This window comes from Haemorhous mexicanus, chromosome Z (genome assembly GCF_027477595.1).
Source record: "Haemorhous mexicanus isolate bHaeMex1 chromosome Z, bHaeMex1.pri, whole genome shotgun sequence".
NCBI classification, from domain to species: Eukaryota; Metazoa; Chordata; class Aves; order Passeriformes; family Fringillidae; genus Haemorhous; species Haemorhous mexicanus.
The window spans coordinates 21,935,180-21,942,180 of record NC_082381.1 but is presented as its reverse complement, the minus strand read 5'-3'; the positions used below and the strand labels follow the sequence as shown (position 1 = coordinate 21,942,180).

At 50.2% G+C, this 7,001-nt stretch overlaps 1 long non-coding RNA gene across 1 annotated transcript; it reads right to left on the bottom strand.

The window, feature by feature from the left end:
• Window positions 1-1,179: 1,179 nt before the first annotated feature.
• LOC132341860 (uncharacterized) lies at window positions 1,180-3,515 on the bottom strand. The gene is made up of 3 exons (XR_009490337.1): window positions 2,960-3,515; window positions 2,479-2,596; window positions 1,180-2,101 (listed from the first exon to the last, which is right to left on the bottom strand). It is a non-coding gene; the product is annotated as an uncharacterized LOC132341860 (long non-coding RNA).
• Window positions 3,516-7,001: the final 3,486 nt, after the last annotated feature.

The following is a 7,001-nucleotide window of genomic DNA, read 5'->3' as shown; positions in this document are numbered from 1 at the left end:
CTCAGCCAAAAGGTGCATTCCATAGATAAGGTTTAGTACATTCTCTAGATAATACATCCTCCGATCTACCTGGCACTAAAGCACTAAAGTTCACTTGAAGTTTACCGGGCCTATGAGGCCTTAGCATAACTACTGCTACTTATGCTAACTTTATATTGTTTCACTAATCTAGGCATCTATTAACTAGAATATAATTTTCAATCATTTCTGCAACAGAGGGACTGATAACAGAGCAAGCAGCCACAAGAGAGACTTTCTGAATTTGTCATCATTTTTCAGAGCGGTGAAAGAGTGGTGTCATCCAGTATTGTTCATTTTGTGTGCTGGGGCGTGCTTGGTCTGTTAAGTAAACAGGTTCTTTCCACTTCTCTCCGAGGAATCCTTCCCAAACTGGTTGGGGGGAGGGGCCCTCTTTTGGAGGTTTTCTCCCAAATTTGTCCCAAACCAGGACATGTGGTCACTCATCATGGAAATGAGAAATGCCCCAAAGCCAACGTCTGCTTAAAAGGGAATACATTACAGATTGCTAGAACTGAACTGCTTAGATACAGTGACCACTGCCTGTTACAAGGTGGCTACAGAATCACAGCTCTGCTGACCCTCTATCTAAACAGAGAAATGTCCATTTCAGCTGCCACAATTGAGTATGTTACAGGTTTCTAAGTGCTGCCTACATATCTCTGTGTGTATCTCTATGAAAAGAACCAAACATGGACTGAATTCCCTGCATATCTGCAGAGCAGGAGTTGAGCGCTCCGTGGAGTCCCGGAGTTTTCTCAGCAGGCCTCTGCAGCGAGTTCTGAGCCAAGGCGTGGCTCTGCTGCCAGCCCAAATCTGCCCTTCCCTTGCCCAGCCTGAGTGCAGGTGGGGCATGTGCTGGCCATGGCCAGAGATTTCCATGGCCAAAATCCTCCAGCATTTCCATCTGCTCATGGCTTTGGGTAGCACAAATCACACAACAGCCATCGCAGCTGACAAATGGCATTTCTTGCAGATTGCCACAGTCACAAAGCTGATCCACAAATCCACCAGAATCAATTTCAGTTGAAAAATGTCATAGATTACAAACTGCTACACCCATGCTGACAATACAGAACTACACAGATCTCAATTTAGGGTAAAACCAGGAATTTATTAGATTATTACAACCTGTCTATGTAAAAATATACAAATACCAAGTTCACTTAACCAAACTTGATTTATTGCTAGCCTCTACTATACACAACTCACTATACACAAAGATCAATTAGGCGTTTAACAACTTAATTTATTACATATTACTACAAATGTAGACCCCGTATAGAAATACAAAAATAAGCATTCCGTCTCTAAATAGCCTTATACTAAGAATTTAATAGTTATGCAACTATACCTCCCATACATCTTTAAACAGAACTAAATACATACATATATGCACATATAAAAAAATACATCTATATCAATCTACAGATGTAAATATAGATAATATATTACAGACTATATACTATATACATATATATATATAAATGATACATAAACCCCAGCTATCCATACATACACAAATATTACCGTACCAATCTAAAGATCAATCCAACTGCATCCATACAAATATACAGCTACAGATCAGGAGACATGTGTTAATATCATTACACAGAAATAGGTCAATATACAAAAAAAAAATAAAAATAGGCATATCGACCAACACAAATACCAATACACTAATTTTAAAAGATATATACTGAAAACTAGATCAATAAATATAAACACCTACAAAGCTGTACACATATGGAAAAAGAACTAAACACAGATATTACAACATACATAGAAAACTAGATACATATTTACACAAATATGCAATTGCAAATGCATATATATCTATACGTACATTTATAGAGAATACATTCATAAATATAACAACATATGTATAGAAATAGACCTATACAAATCGCAAGTTACATATGAAAATATCGATGTAATTATTAGTTAGTCAATGCAAGTCCGTGTATCTTTACACAGCACACGAAGCAGAGGGATCCCAGCGGCCCCATCTTCAAAGCCTCTCCCTCAGTCTCCTCCTGCCGTGCAGAGCAGCTCTCCTGGACAGGGACAGCAGATGGCACATCTGGCAAGCAAAGGGAACACTGAGTGAGTACGGGGACGTTTCCCTTGGCAGCAGCTGCACTTCCCTCAGGGAAGAGGAAATCTCAGAGCCTCCCCAGGAGGGTTGGAAAAAAAAAGCAGGCGAGCGGGCCAGGCTGTGGTGAGCGCAGCCGCGGCGGGACCGTCCCGCAGACCCGGCAGGCCGGCACAGGCGGCACAGCTGCCGGGCCCTGCCGGCACAGCTGCCTTGGCCAAGGACAGCCCCTGTGCCGGCCGGGGCAGCTGCGCTGAGCGGCCCCAGCACGGGCAGGGCCCGCTCCTGCCCCACCGGGCAGTGCCCACGGCCACAGCCCACACCGCCCTCAGCCCCACCCTGCCTGCCCGGGCCTGTGGCCTCACCCGAGCTCTCTCCAGGCTGGCAGCAGCAGGTCCCCATTCCCTGCTCCTGCTGCTGGCCTTCAGCTTCTCTCTGCTGGCTTCTGTCAGTCTCTGGCTGTCCTCGAGGTCTTCCTTGCAGCTGGAGCAAAAGTGGAGGCTCTGCAATTGGTTCCAAGGCCTGGCAGAGCTGCAGTCCTGGAGCCCTCTGTGCTCCCTGCCGGCTTCATCCATCCCTTCAGCCCTGCCATGCTCTCACTGAACCCCCAGCCCCCTTCAGTTTCTTCAGGCCCTCACAGTCCTCTCATCCCCTCAGTCCCTTTCTGACCCATCCCATCCCATCCCTCTTAGACCTGCCAGCCCCTCAGCCTGTGCCACTTCCCTGTCACCTCAGTGCCACCATCGGCCTCAGCTGCCCCACAGCCCTCAGCCCCAGCAGCAGCTCAGCCTCCCCGTCCCTTCAGCGCCACCGCCCCCTCAGCCCCCTCAGCTCCCTCAGTCTCACCGTCCTTCAGCAGCTCCTCAGGGGACAGTGCCTGGGGCCAGTGGCAGCTCCCACTGCTCCAGGGACAGCCGGGGCTGGAAGTGCTGCTCTGGCCGGCCCGGCCGCCAGCTCGGACCCAGCACAGGGAGAGGGGACACAGGGGGCACAGGGGGAAAAGCAAGAGGTGAGAAAGGCAGCCGAGGGGGCAAAGAGGTAAAAATGCAGCCTAGGCCTATGCAAACAGCAATCTATCCATCTAAACATTCATATTCCTCTTACTATATAACTATATGCATTTATAAGTGAAAATTCATCTATATTTTTTTTGGACTCTACACAAAAAAAAATTTAACTCTGAAAATCTCTAAGTGTAAATTTATAATAAAATCTATCACTTCTCTAACTGAATACATATCCCCATTTAACTCTACAGATCTATCAATATATGCTTATATAAAAAGAACACTCTAATCTATAAATAGAACTATACCCTTTGATAAATAAAACCATGGGAATCTAGAAACATATTTACAAGCAGAGGAATTCTACCTGCCCGAAGGTCACGGGCTCTCCTCTGTCTCCTCCTGCCATGCAGGGCAGCCCTCCTGGAGATGTTGGTCAGATGGCATCTGGGAAGCCAAGGGAACGCTCAGTCAGTATTGGCCCTTGTGCACCTTTCCCTTGGACAGCAATTGCCCTTCTACCAGGGACTGTCAAAGATGGCCTGAAAGGCAGACTCTCACTTGGCAATTTGAAGCCTGCCCTTAAAAGAACATGGACTATTCCAAGTGTTCAAAAGTGTGTTTCAAAACACTGAAGGATCTCGATAAAGTCTCAGCACTCACAGCGCAAAGGGCACCCACGAGAGCTTGAAACACACACATCCCCAATAGCCACAAAGAAGCCCAGCCTTGTTCTTTCTCTGTGCTGACAGACAGACCTCAGTCCTCACTGAAATGCCTGAAGCTGAGGGCTGCTGGGAGCTGAGTCATGAACCAGCTCCATTACCAGGGCCATCTACCAACTGCCCCCTGCAGCAAGCAGCAGCTGCTCCAACTCGACCATCGGCTCTGGCAGGAAAAGCTGTGAGGGACAGAGCTCCCTACGAGGCCTGCAGGCTGCACCAGCTTGGCTAAGGAATGGATCCAAAGCGCTCCCTCTCTCCTCTTAGGTCTCCCTAATCAGGGCTCATTTAAGTTTCCATTCTGATACTGGACTGACTGTGATGTTTCACTTGGCAGGCCTCTGATGTTCTGCTCCTTGTTTTTCTGGTGGGTCAGCACCAGTACCAGCAGACTGGTACTACACTGAGTCAGTGATCTGGACTTCTAGCCTGACTTTTTGCTCTTCTTTTCCCCTGTTCCTTCAAGAGTCGCTCAGCCTGGCCTCCCCTGTCAGCCTGCAGCAAATTTATCCACCGATTTCAGCACAAGGCTGGGACACCCAACTTGGTGACACAACTTCCCCAAGGTCAGCTTTATTCCCTGCTCTCTTGCCACGGCACAGGACTCAGTGCCAGAGCCTCTGGAGAAGTGTGGAGGGCAGGGCTAAGGCAGCTTGTGCCAGTGCAGGATTTGAACTCAAGGCACCAGGAAGCACCAAGCCTGCTCAGAGCAGCCATCTCACACCTCTCTAAACCAGTGAGGGCTCTGTCCTTACCAGGCTCCTCGGGCTCCTGGGAACCGTTCCTGCAGCTCTCGGTGCCAGATGAAGCTTCCTCTGCTGCAGCTCTGTCCACAGGCTCCCCTCCTGAGGAATCGGGGGCAACACTGACATTGTCCTGAGCAGAAAAACAGAAAGAAAGGAACCCAAAGATCACTCACTATTTTCCTGGAAACACATCAGGGATACGATAACTCTCCTTCTCCACTCCCAAAGGACATGGAGCACGGAGGAGGGAACACTGCCCATACGGTTCACATGAGGAGCCTTTTAAACTCAGGATTCTGGTAGCCAAGGTGAAACTGAAGCTCTTACAAAATGACCTTTGAGACAAAACATGAGCACAGCAAACCAGAAGACACCAAGTGAGGGGACGTGCCCTCACGCTCTGACCCTGGCTCATGCCAAAGCTGGGAGAAATCAGCCAGCAGAAAGCCACGGGCTCTCCCTGCTGCCAGCAAGGACAGAGCTCGCTGCCTGCCCTGCCTAGGGCTGGGTGCTGCAAACCCCAACACAAAGCACACATTTCTGCCTGGGCGTCTCACCACCCCCAGCCAAGCGCTCACACAACCCAGCACAAGGTGGTGCTTTTTGGAGCCCTCTGCTGCTGCCCCATGGGTATGATCCAGGTAAACATTTATGCACCCAGGCCATTCCCAGGATCACATTTGTGATCACGGGCAAAAATCTGGACATTGGGACAGCAGGAAAAAATAACAACCAAAAAGACAGGAAAAGCCAGACAACCAAGTAGTGTTTCAATTCCAACGAGGAAGTAAATGTCCACAATGAAGCACCTGCAAATTACCTTTGGACACAAAGCTATTCTCACTATGACCAGTTCCAGAATATTCATCTCTTCTGCGTCAGCACAGCCAGCAGGACCCCTAAAGATTCTAAAGATGGTTCTGAACCTGCAACGTTTCCTTTTATTACGGAATAAAATGCTTCTTAAAACTGCTAAGTCTGACTTTACAGAAGACAGAAGTTATGCCACTTGAAAGAAAGCCATGGTAAATCCAAAAAATCTGTCTCCCCACCTTGAGTTGGCCCTGCTTCATAATCATTAAAGTACTGGAGGCAATGGGTCAGGACATGAATAAAAAGAGAGACATTCTTTGGCCAACACGTATAATATTCTGCAAAAGGACAGAGAGCTGCAGCTCCAGCCCCAGCCACAGCTCTGGGAGCACATACACGCACGGCAGGGCTCACACAGCAGCAGCTACAGCTGCAGTCCTGCCCTTGCCTGGCCTTGGCCTTCCCACCCAAAAGAGGCACAGCCCACACCTGCTGCTGGAACAGAGGCACCTCTGGCATGCCCCTCCCTGCACGGGACACTTGGCCTTCAGTGGCAATTCTCCAAACACTCTTCTCTTCTTTCCCAGCAAGAAAAACCTCTTTTTCATTTCTTCTTCATTCCCTTCCTCAAAAATCTTTCTTTAGCAAGAAGAATTAAATAACTAAATCATGATGAAATAAGTTCAATTAAAGAAGCCTTTGCTTCTCCACCATGTAACCATGTTTGAAAGCTCTCAGTCCAGCCCCTTTTTCCCCATCCAATGCAATTACCTGAGCAGAGGGAGATCCTTCAGACAGGGACATCCTGATCTCCCGAATCATCTTCTCCACAGCAAGGCCTAGATCTGCTGGCGACCATCCCTCCTGCCCAGGTGCGCTCTGTGCTGAGCTGCATGCCGTCGATGCTGCACAAGCTGCACTGCCAGCTGGAGCGCTGGGCCCTGAAGTGCCCGGGGTGGCTGCAAGAATCCAAACGCGTTGGTCAGGCTCCACAATGTGGCTGGGAGACACAGAGCTCGAGTGCTGCCTTGGATCAAACATCACGGGAAGCAGCCAGGAAAACCAGGCAGAGAATCTTTTGGCCTCCTATGTGCTCCTTCCCAGTAGGCTTGACAACTTCTGGCCGACAATGACGGAGCCTTATGGAAAACTACTTCAAAGGGTCACTTTTCCTAACCTTTTACAAAAGCGAGGCTACAAGTCTTTTCCTACCTCGTGGGTCGTAGGCTGGGGGCTGCTGCTCCCTGGGGAGCTGCCGGAAGCTGCAGGGCTGGATGCCGAGTACGCTGCGCTCGGCCGGAGGCAGCTGCTCCCCGTAGAGCTCCTGCAAGTGGCTGCGGGGCCCCTCCCGGCCGAGCGGCAGTGGCCGCTCCCCGTGGAGCCCGAGGAAATGGCAGGGCGGGATGCCGAGCACCTCCCGCTCGGCGGGCGGCGGCCGCTCCCCGTAGAGCTCCTGGAAGCGGCTCGGCCCCTCCCGCCGGGCCGGCCCCGGCCGCTCCCTGTGCAGCAGGTGGAAGCTGCAGGGCGGGCGCCGGACGAGCAGCGGCCGCTCCCCGGGGGGCTGCTGCAGGCGGCCGGGCCGGGGGCTGCGCAGCTCCCG